This window comes from Salvelinus sp. IW2-2015, linkage group LG17 (assembly GCF_002910315.2).
Source record: "Salvelinus sp. IW2-2015 linkage group LG17, ASM291031v2, whole genome shotgun sequence".
Lineage (NCBI taxonomy): Eukaryota > Metazoa > Chordata > Actinopteri > Salmoniformes > Salmonidae > Salvelinus > Salvelinus sp. IW2-2015.
The window spans coordinates 31,203,222-31,214,445 of NC_036857.1; positions in this window are offsets into that span (position 1 = coordinate 31,203,222).

Sequence of the window (11,224 nt, forward strand, 5' to 3'; positions counted from 1 at the left end):
CACCAGGTCAGCACGCTCCAAGCTGTTACCCCATCTAGCACCAGGTCAGCACACTCCAGCTGTTACCCCCTCTAGGCCACCAGGCGTCAAGCACACTCAAGCTGTACCCCCTCTAGCCGCGGTCAGACATCAGGCCTGCAGCCCAGCGCAGCTCCAGCTGTACCCCTCTAGCACCAGGGTCAGCACACTCCAGCTGTTTACCCCCCTCTAGCACCAGGCGTTCAGCACACTCTCAAAGTTGTTTTTGGCCCTTCATTTGTAAGCCTGCCACACCACACTATAGATACATTCATAAAACATAAGAATGATGTGTGAGTTTCTGTCAACAACACGGCTCGTGGGAAGTGACAAAGAGCTCTTATAAGGACCAGGACAGAATAATAATATAATAATAATCAATAATTTGCTCTTTATTAGCCATCGTTACCATATAAAACCTTATTTGTCAATCAAAAATTGTGAAATTACTCACACACAGGTTAATGAGAAGGGTGTGTGAAAGGAAGAACATAACTCTCAATGTTGGGTTGTATTGGAGAGAGGTCTTCAAGTCCTAAATCATTTCCACACACAGTTGTGTCTGTATTGTATTTCATGCTAGAGGGCCAAGATCCACTCTCATATAAGGTACGTGGTTGCAAGGCATCACTGTTTTAACAGTGCGATGTGCCAAAGGCCAGCGGATACTCCTGAGCCGCAGCCCAATCCAGATCTGGCAGTGGGCTTCTGATTAAATAAAATTTTCACAGAACCGCATTGTTGCAATTTCGATAGGTCTCTGTTCAGATATCGGTAAAGGGCACTGGAGGAAGGCATGAAAGGATAACGAATCCAGTTGTTTGTGTCATCCGTTTCGGGAAAGACCTGCGTAATGTAGCAGCCCACACTCACTCAGGTGCTTCAAATATGTCACATTTGACGTGTCCGTAAGCTTGAGTTCATTGCACACAAGAAAATCATACAATCACAGAAAGACCTGTGTGTTGTCCTTGCATTAAACAACTTCTTGAGGGCAGGGGGCAGCATTTTCACTTTCGGGAAAAAATAGCATGCCAAAATTCAACTTGCCTTGCTACTCATCCCAGAAATATAAGAATAGCATTATTAGTAGATTTGGATAGAACAACCCTGAAGTTTCTAAAACTGTTTGAATCATGTCTGGTGAGAAAACAGAACTTATGTAGCAGGCAACCCTGAGGACAAACCATTCAGAATTTGTATTTTTTGATGTCACTGTCTTTCAATTAGTTTTTTAGAGACATCAGATTTCTTGGTTGAGGTTTATCCTTTGTGTAGTGAAGAAGTAGGGCCTCGTAAATGAGGTGCACATGAAGTAAATATTTTGAGAGAGTCACGATACGAAAAAAGTTGCGTCAGGTGGTTTCTTTTTGTTTGAAACACAGATCTCCTGTCTTCAAATTGATCGATTATTAACGTTAAAAATACCTAACGTTGTATTACCAAAGTAGTTTGAAATGTTTTGGTTAAGGTTACATGTAACTTTTGATATAATTTAGATGACTTGGCAAAAGTTGGAAGCTGGTTTTTCTTGATGAAAACTGTCCAAATAAATTTACAATTTTGGATATATATTCGACGGAATTAATCGAACAAAAGACCAATTGTGATGTTATGTGACATATTGGAGTGCCAAACAAAAGAATTTCGTCAAAGGTAAAGGCATGAATTATATTTTATTCTGCGTTTTGTGTCGTGCTTGCAGTGATAAATATGCTTCTCTCTTTGTTTACTTTTTGCTATCACAGATAATAGCATCTTATGCTTCGCCGAAAAGCTTTTTTGAAATCTGCATTGTTGGCTGGATTCACAACGAGTGTAGATTTAATTTGGTATTCACATGTGTGATTTAATGAAAGTTGATTTATATCATGTTATTTGAATATGGCGCGCTGTGTGTTTCCCTGGCTCTATGGCCCGGTGGGACGTTTGCGTCCCACCTGCCCCAGAGAAGTTAATGCAGACAGAAGAGCTCCAACTTCTTAATCATAGCCTCAATTTTGTCCCTCACATTGGAATATAGTTGTGGAGAGTCCCTATAATCCTAGATTCAGATCATTCAGGTGAGAAAAACACACCCAGATAAGCCCAGTCATCTGAGAAACTCGTCATCATGCAAGCGGTCAGACAAGTGAAAAATATAGGTCAGTAAAGAAAAACTTAAAGCTCGTCTCTCAATAATTAAAAACGTGTCTCAATACTTTGCCTCTTAATAACCAGCGCACTTCTGTATGTTTGTAAAAGCGTTACATGGTACGCTGCCCATATCATTGCATAGTGCAGAAAATACACGAGAGTTCAGGTGCCATGCTTTAACAAAGTTAACCATTTCACTGTAGTGTCCAAAACGTCTTTCAAGCTGTCAGGCATTCCCTTGGCAGCAAGAGCCTCTCGGTGATGCTGCAGTGTACCCAAGTGCGTCGGGGAGAGAACTGCTTGCACGCGCGTTCACCACTCGCACTATGTCTCTGTCAATTTCTTAGTGTGAATGGAATAAGGCGGAGTCAGCGCAGGACACAGGTAAAGAGTTAAAGCCACTATTTACTCACATTCAACAATAATCCAACAAGGATAAACGTAAACAATCCAGATCACGTTACACGGAACCACTTGACAAACCACAATCACGCACAAAAACAACAGGGAAGCCAGAGGTAACGGCTGTCGTCGAGAGCTAGTAACGGCTGTCGTCGAGGGGTAACGGCTGCGTCGAGGGTAACGGCTTTCGCTCGAGCGTAACGCGTTGTCGTCGGTGGAAGAAGGATCGGACCAATGTGCAGCGTGGTAAAAGTGTCCCATAACGTTTATTTTTAAAACATAACATGAACCACTATGAAATACCAAAACAAATAAATGTGAACGAAACAGTACCGTGTGGCAACAAACACTCCACACGGAAACAAACACCCCACCCCCCAAACAGAGAAAACAGGCTACCTAAATTATGGCTCCAATCAGAGACAATGAAAAACATCTGCCTCTGATTGAGAACCATATCAGGCCAAACGAAAACCTAAAGTAAAATCTCATATATATATTTTTTTAATGTGAATCACATTTTTATTGGCGTACCCCTGACGCATTGCGCGTACCCTTGGGGTTACGAATAACCCAGTTTGGGAATACCTGCCTCGAGGGCAACGGTGTCTAGATGGAATTTGTATTTGGTCCTGGCAACTGGACCTTTTTGGAACACAATGATATTTGTCTTACTGAGATTTCCTCAGGGCTCAGCGGCCCAGGTCTGTCAGGGCCCAGGTCTGTCAGGCCCAGTGTCGTCAGGGCCCAGGTCTGTCAGGCCAGTCTGTCAGGCCAACCCAGGTCTGTCAGGGCCAGGTCTGTCAGGGCCCAGTCTTCAGGCCCAGGTCTGTCAGGGCGCCAGGTCTGTCAGGCCAGTCTGTCAGGCCCAGGTCTGTCACCGAGCGGCCCAGGCTTCAGGCCCAGTTGTCAGGCCCAGTTCTGGCAGAATCTGTGCGGAAGATCTAGATGCTGCGTAGGCTCTCCTTGGTTGGGACAGAAGCACCCAGAATCATCAGCAAACAGTAAACATTTGACTTCAGATTCTAGTAGAGTGACCAGGTCGCGCACCTCCATATCTCGCCATATCTCTCCATATCTCTCTCCATATCTCTCCATATCTCTCTCCATATCTCTCTCCTATCTCTCACCATATCTCTCTCTTCTCTCCATATCTTCTCTCTCTCTCTCTCTCTGTGTCAGACAGCTGGTGCACAGTGGGGTGAAACAAGGGGATTTGTTATTCACCAAGAGAAATAAAACTCATGATTAGTTTAATTGTATTTGTTAGACAGTAAGGTTCATAAACATTGTCAAAATATATTGTGATGGCGGAACATGTGCTGCCTTCTGCAACATTTCCCAATTGCCAGACATTCTGACTGTTCTCTCTCTCTTTTGTTCAGGTTGTAATCCTCTTCAGAAGCACTCTTATCTGTTATGTTCTTCAGGAATCTTTGGAAAGTTTTTTTAAAAAAACGTTTTTACTTTGTCCCTGAATAACAATATTGTACTTACTGTAAGCAGCCATGAAAGTCATTCCGTTAGAAAAGCATTGACACTGTAAAACGGAGATTCTCAGACTCACACTGTAACCGTGTCACAAAGGACCCGTTTTGACCTGTGAGGTCGCCACGGTGAGGATTCTACTGTTCCGGATTCCATCTGCCTCCCGCTGTGTTCTATCAGTTACATTCCTGTTCCGTCGTTGTTTCCATTGACTTCATTTAATTCAATATATATAATGCTATAATGTGTGCACTGTAAGTATCTTCAAGGCCTCTGCATGTCACATGTGTCAAACCAGAGAGAAGAGAAAACTCAGAGGATATTGGAATACACTTTAAATGGTACAGTATGTACATTGAGTGTACAAAACAGTAGGAACACTTGAGTTGCCACCCTTTCGCCCTCAGAACAGCCTCAATTTGTAGGGGCATGGGACTCTACAAGGTGTTGAAAGAGTTCCACAGGGATGGGCCCATGTTTACTCCATGCTCCTCTCAGATGTGTTGATGTTGGTCCATGAAGGTCTGATTCACACAGTCTCCTCTGAACAGTTTGATGTTGAGATGTGTTCTGTTACTTGAACTCTTGTGAAGCATTTATTTGGGCTGCAATCTGAGGTGCAGTTAATTACCAATTTCTGAGGCTGGTTACACAAATAAATTTATCCTCTGCAGTAGAGGTAACACTGGGTCTTCCTTTCCTTTGGCGGTCCTCAATGAGAGCCAGTTTCATCATAGCGCTTGATGGTTAGCAACTGCACTTGAAGAAACTTTCAAAGTTTTCTGAAATTTCCGGATTTACTGACCTTCATGTCTTAAAGTAATGATGGACTGTCGTTTCTCTTGCTTATTTGAGCTGTTCTTGCCATAATATGGACTTGGTCTTTCACCAAATAGGCTATCTTCTGTATACCACGCCTACCTTGTCACAAACACAACTGATTGTGTGGCTCAAACGCATTAAGAAGGAAAGAAATTTCACAAATGAACTTTCAACAAGGCACACCTGTTAATTTAAATGCATCCCGTGACTACCCATGAAGCTGGTTGGAGAATGCCAAGAGGTGTGCATAGCTGTCATCAAGGCAAAGGGTGGCTAATTTGAAGAATCTCACAAATATTAAATATATTTTAATAAATGTTTAAACACTCTTTTGGTTAATACATTGATTCCATATGTGTTATTTCACAGTTTTAATGTCTTCAGCATTATTCTACAATTGTAGAAATAGTACAAATTAAGAAAAACCCTTGAAGGTTTGTCCAGACTTTTGAACTGGTAGTGTATATTTAAAGAATCCTGCTTATCTTAATTTCCAATAATTAACAAATAACATTCGGAATAATGTAGGACAGTTCATGCAAAAGATTGTTACCTCTAACCAGGAGTGTACTCCTAACCAGGAGTGTTACCTCTAACCAGGAGTGTTACCTCTACGGAGTGTTTCCTCTAACCAGGAGTGTTCTCTCTAACCAGAGTGTTTCCTCTAACCAGGAGTGTTACCTTTAACCAGGAGTGTTACCTCTAACCAGAGTGTTACCTCTAACCCAGGTGTACCTCAACCAGGAGTGTTACCTCTAACCAGGCGAGTGTTTCCTCTAACCCAGGAGTGTTTCCTCTAACCAGGAGTGTTTCCTCTAACCAGGAGTGTTTCCTCTAAACCAGGATGTTTCCTCTAACCAGGAGTGTCTTCCTCAACCAGGAGTGTTTACCTCTAACCAGAGTGTTTACCTCTAACCAGGAGTGTTACCTCTAACCAGGAGTGTTACCTCTAACCAGAGTTTACCTCTAACCAGAGTGTTACCTCTATCCAGGAGTGTTACCTCTACCAGAGTGTTACCTCTAACCAGGAGTGTTACCTCTATCCAGGAGTGTTACCTCTTAACAGGAGTGTTACCTCTAACAGGAGTGTTTCTCTAACCAGGAGTGTTTAACCTCAACCAGGAGTGTTACCTCTAACCAGGAGTGTTACCTCTAACCAGGAGTGTTTCCCTAACCAGGAGTGTTACCTGTGATCCAGGAGTGTTACCTCTAACCAGGAGTGTTACCTCTAACCAGGAGTGTTACCTCTAACCAGGAGTGTACTCTAACAGGAGTGTACCTCTAACCTCTATCCAGGAGTGTTACCTTAACCAGGAGTGTTACCTCTATCCAGGAGTGTTACCTCATCCAGGAGTGTTACCTTTAACCAGGAGTGTTACCTCTAACCAGGAGTTTACCTTTAACCAGGAGTGCTACCCTCAACCAGGAGTGATACCTTTAACCAGGAGTGTTACCTCTAACCAGGAGTGTTTACCTCTAACCAGGAGTGTTACCCTCTATCCAGGAGTGTTACCTTTAACCAGAGTGTTTCCTGTCTAACCAGGAGTGTTACCCTCTAACCAGGAGTGTTACCTCTAACCAGGAGTGTTACCTCTAACCAGGAGTGTTCCTCTAACCAGGAGTTTACCTGTATCCAGGTGTTACCTCTATCCAGGAGTGTTACCTTTAACCAGGAGTGTTACCTCTAATCCAGGAGTGTTACCTCTATCCAGGAGTGTTACCTTTAACCAGGAGTGTTACCTCTACCAGGAGTGTTACCTCTAACCAGGAGTGGTTACCTTAACCAGGAGTGTACCTCTAACCAGGAGTGTTACCTCTAACCAGGAGTGTTACCTCTAACCAGGAGTGTTACCTCTAACCAGGAGTGTTACCTCTAACCAGGAGTGTTACCTTTAACCAGGAGTGCTACCTCTAACCAGGAGTGTTACCTCTAACCAGGAGTGTTACCTCTAACCAGGATTGCCGTAACAATAATTTCATTGTTGTCAAGCAATTATTTTGTTAGTGAACTATTATTGTGCTTCATCCTATATTGTTCCAGGATGTCCTTTGGGTCATGGACCATTCTTGATACACACAGGAAACTGTTGAGAGTGAAAAACCCAGCAGCTTTGCAGTTCTTGACTCGAACCGTTGCACCTGGCACCTACTACCATACCCCCGTTCAAAGGCACTTACATCTTTTGTCTCGCCCATTCACCCTCTGAATGGCACATATACACAATCCATGTCTCAATTGTCTCAATCCTTCTTTAACCCGTCTCCTCTCCTTCATCTACACTGATTGAAGTGGATTTAATAAGTGACATCAATAAGGGATCATAGGTTTCACCTGGATTCACCTGGTCAGTCTATGTCATGGAATAAGCTGGTGTTCCTAATGTTTTTTATGCCCAGTGTATAGTAGTTGTGTAAGTATTCAGCCCCTTTGTTTAAGCGTGCCTAGATTAGTTCAGGAGTGAAATGTGGCTTAACAAATCACAAACTAATTTACATGGACTCACTCTGTGTGAAATAATAGGGATTGACATGATTTTTGAATGACTATCCCTTCCTCTGTCCCACATATATTCAACATCTGTCAGGTCCCTCAGTCAAGTATTTAATTTCAAGGACAGATTCAACTGCAAAGACRAGGGAGCTTTTCAAAAGCCTCATAAAGAAGAGCAGTGATTGGTAGATAAAACAATCTGACATTAAATATCTCTTTAAGCATCGTCAAGTTAATAATTATGCTGTGGATTATATATTAAACCACTCAGACAGATCAAAGATACAGACGTCCTTCTGAACTGAGCTGCAGGACGGGAAGGAAACTGCTCAGGGATGTTGCCATGAGGCCATTGATGGTTTTAAAACAGCTCGAGTTCAATGTATGTGATGGTAGAACTGAGGATGGTCAACAACAACATTGTAGTGATTCAACAATAATGATTTTAACTTCTTACGGCTGAGATCCCGTTAACGGATCGATATGACAACACCAGTGAAAGTGCAGTGGGCCAAATTCAAACAACATAAATCTCATAATTTAAATTCCTCAAACATACAAGTATTTCACACCATTTTAAAGATACACTTCTTGTTAATCACACAGTGTCCGATTTCAAAAAGGCTTTACGAACGAAAGCACACCATCTGATTATGTTAGGTCAGTACCTAGTCACAGAAAAACACATCCATTTTTCCAGCCAAAGAGAGGAGTCACAAAATCAGAAATAGAGATAAAATTAATCACTAACCTTTAATCATCTTCATCAGGTGACTCCCATAGGACTTCATGTTACACAATACGTGTATGTTTTGTTTGATAAAGTTCATATTTATATCCAAAAATCTTAGTTTACATTGGCGCGTTATGTTCAGTAATGATTTGCCTCCAAAACATCAATTTACAGAAATACTCATCATAAACATTGATAAAAGATACAAGTATTAAACATGGAACTTTAGATAAACTTCTCCTTAATGCAACCGCTGTGTCAGATTTCCCAAAAACTTTACGGAAAAAGCACACCATGCCCAAATAAGCCATAAAGATATCCGCCATTTTTTGGAGTCAACAGAAGTCAGAAATAGCATTATAAATATTCACTTACCTTTGATGATCTTCATCAGAATGCACTCCCAGGAATCCCAGTTCCACAATAAATATTTGTTTTGTTCGATATAGTCCATCATTTATGTCCAAATACCTTCATTTTGTTTTGCGGCGCGTTCAGTCCAGTAATCCACATTCATGACGCGCAGGTCAGACGAAAAGTCAAACAATTCCATTACAGTTCGTAGAAACATGCCAAACGATGTATAGAATCAATCTTTAGGATGTTTTTAACATAAATCTTCAATAATGTTTCAACCGGAGAATTKATTTGTCTTCAGAAATGCGATGGAACGCGGGTCGCTCTCACGTGAGTGTGCATGTTCAGCTCGTGCCAGACACCTGACTCAAAGAGCTCTCCTTCCCTCATTCTTCACAGTAGAAGCATCAAACAAGGTTCTAAAGACTGCTGACATCTAGTGGAAGCCTTAGGAAGTGCGAAATGACCAATATCCCACGGTATATTGGATAGGAGAAACCTACAAACCTCAGATTCCACACTTCCTGGTTGGATTTTTTCTCAGGTTTTTGCCTGCCATATGAGTTCTGGTATACTCACAGACATCATTCAAACAGTTTTAGAAACTTCAGAGTGTTTTCTATCCAGATCTACTAATGCATATCTTAGCCTCTGAGCCTGAGTAGCAGGTAGTTTACTCAGGACACCTTTTCATCCAAGCTACTCACTACTGCCCCCCAGCCATAAGATGTTTTAAAAGACCGAGTGAAAAGAAGAATACAAATATACAGAATAAAAAATATTGGGTTTTATACTAAATGGTTTATATGTTTATATCTTGTATTTATGTGTTTTATTCTAAATGGTTTATATGTTTATACCTTGTATTTATGTGTTTTATACTAAATGGTTTATATATTTATATCTTGTATTTAATGGTTTTATACTAAATGGTTTATATCTTGTATTTAATTGTTTTATACTAAATGGTTTATATCTTCTATTTAATTGTTTTATACTAAATGTGTAACGGCTCTCGTTTGTTGAATGAAGAGTGGACCAAGGTGCAGCATGGTAGGCGTTCATCGTATTTTATTGACGACACCAAACAAAAAAACAAAGACAAAAAAACAACGAAAGCGAACAGTTCTGTCAGGCTCAGACACTAAACAAAAAACAAGATCCCACAAAACCCAAAAGGAAAATGACAACTTATATATGATCCCCAATCAGAGACAATGAAAGACATCTGCCTCTGATTGGGAACCACACTAGGCAAAAACAACAAAGAAATAGAGAACATAGAATCTCCCACCCAAGTCACACCCTGACCTCACCAAACATAGAGAATAATACGGATCTCTAAGGTCAGGGGGTGACAAAATGGTTTATATCTTTATTTAATTGTTTTATACTAAATGGTTTATATCTTGTATTTAATGGTTTTATACTAAATGGTTTATATGTTTATATCTTGTATTTAATGGTTTTATACTAAATGGTTTTTATGTTTATATCTTGTATTTAACAGTTTTATACTACATGGTTTATATCTTGTATTTATGTATTTTATAGTAAATGGTTCCCCATCCCCTTGATGGTGTACGACTGCAGCACTGTGGGCCCTGGTCATAAATACTGAACTATGAAAGGAATTTAGCTGTTTAGGATGCAGCCTGAGTGAGAGAACAGAACAGGACTGTATCAGTCTGATGAGAGGAGAGAGAACAGAACAGGACTGTATCAGTCTGATGAGAGGAGAGAGAACAAGAAACAGGACTGTATCAGTCTGATGAGAGAGAGAGAACAGCAAAGGAACTGTATCAGTCTGAATGAGAGGAAGAGAACAGAACAGGACTGTATCTAGTCTGAATGAGAAGGAGAGAGAACAGAACAGGACTGTAATCAGGTCCTGATGAGAAGGAGAGAAACAGAACAGGACTGTATCAGTCTCGATGAGAGGAGAGAAAAAGAACAGGAACTGTATCAGTCTGATGAGAGGAGAGACAGAACAGGACTGTATCAGTCCTGATGAGAGGAGAGAGAACAGAACAGGACTGGTATGCAGTCCTGATGAGAGGAGAGGGAAACAGAACAGGCGGTATCAGTCTGATGAGAGGAGAGAGAAACAGAGACAGGACTGTATCAGTCTGATGAGAGGAGAGAACAGAACAGGACTGTATCAAGTCTGATGAGAGGAGAGAACAGAAAGGACTGTATCAGTCGATGAGAGGAGAGAGAACAGAACAGGACTGGTCTGATAGGAACAGACAGTGTATGGAGAGGAGAGAGAACAGAACAGGAACTGTATCAGTCTGATGAGAGGAGAGAACAGAACAGGACTGTATCAGTCTGATGAGAGAGAGAGAACAGAACAGGACTGTATTCAGTCTGATGAGAGGAGGAGAACAGAACAGGACTGTATCAGTCTGATGAGAAGGAGAGAGACAGAACAGGACTGTAATCCAGTCTGAGAGAGGAGGAGAGAGAACGAGACAGGACTGTATTAGTCTGATGAGAGGAGAGAACAGAAACAGGACTGTATCAGTCTGATGAGAGGAGAGAGAACAGAACAGGACTGTATCAGTCTGATGAGAAGAGAACAGAACAGGACTGTATCTAGTCTGATGAGAGGAGAGAAACAGACAGGAACTGTAATCAGGTCCTGATGAGAGGAGAGAGAACAGAACAGGACTGTATTAGTCTGATGAGAGAGAGAGAGAACAGACAAGGACTGTATCAGTCCTGATGAGAGGAGAGAACAGAACAGGACTGTATCAGTCTGATGAGAGGAGAGA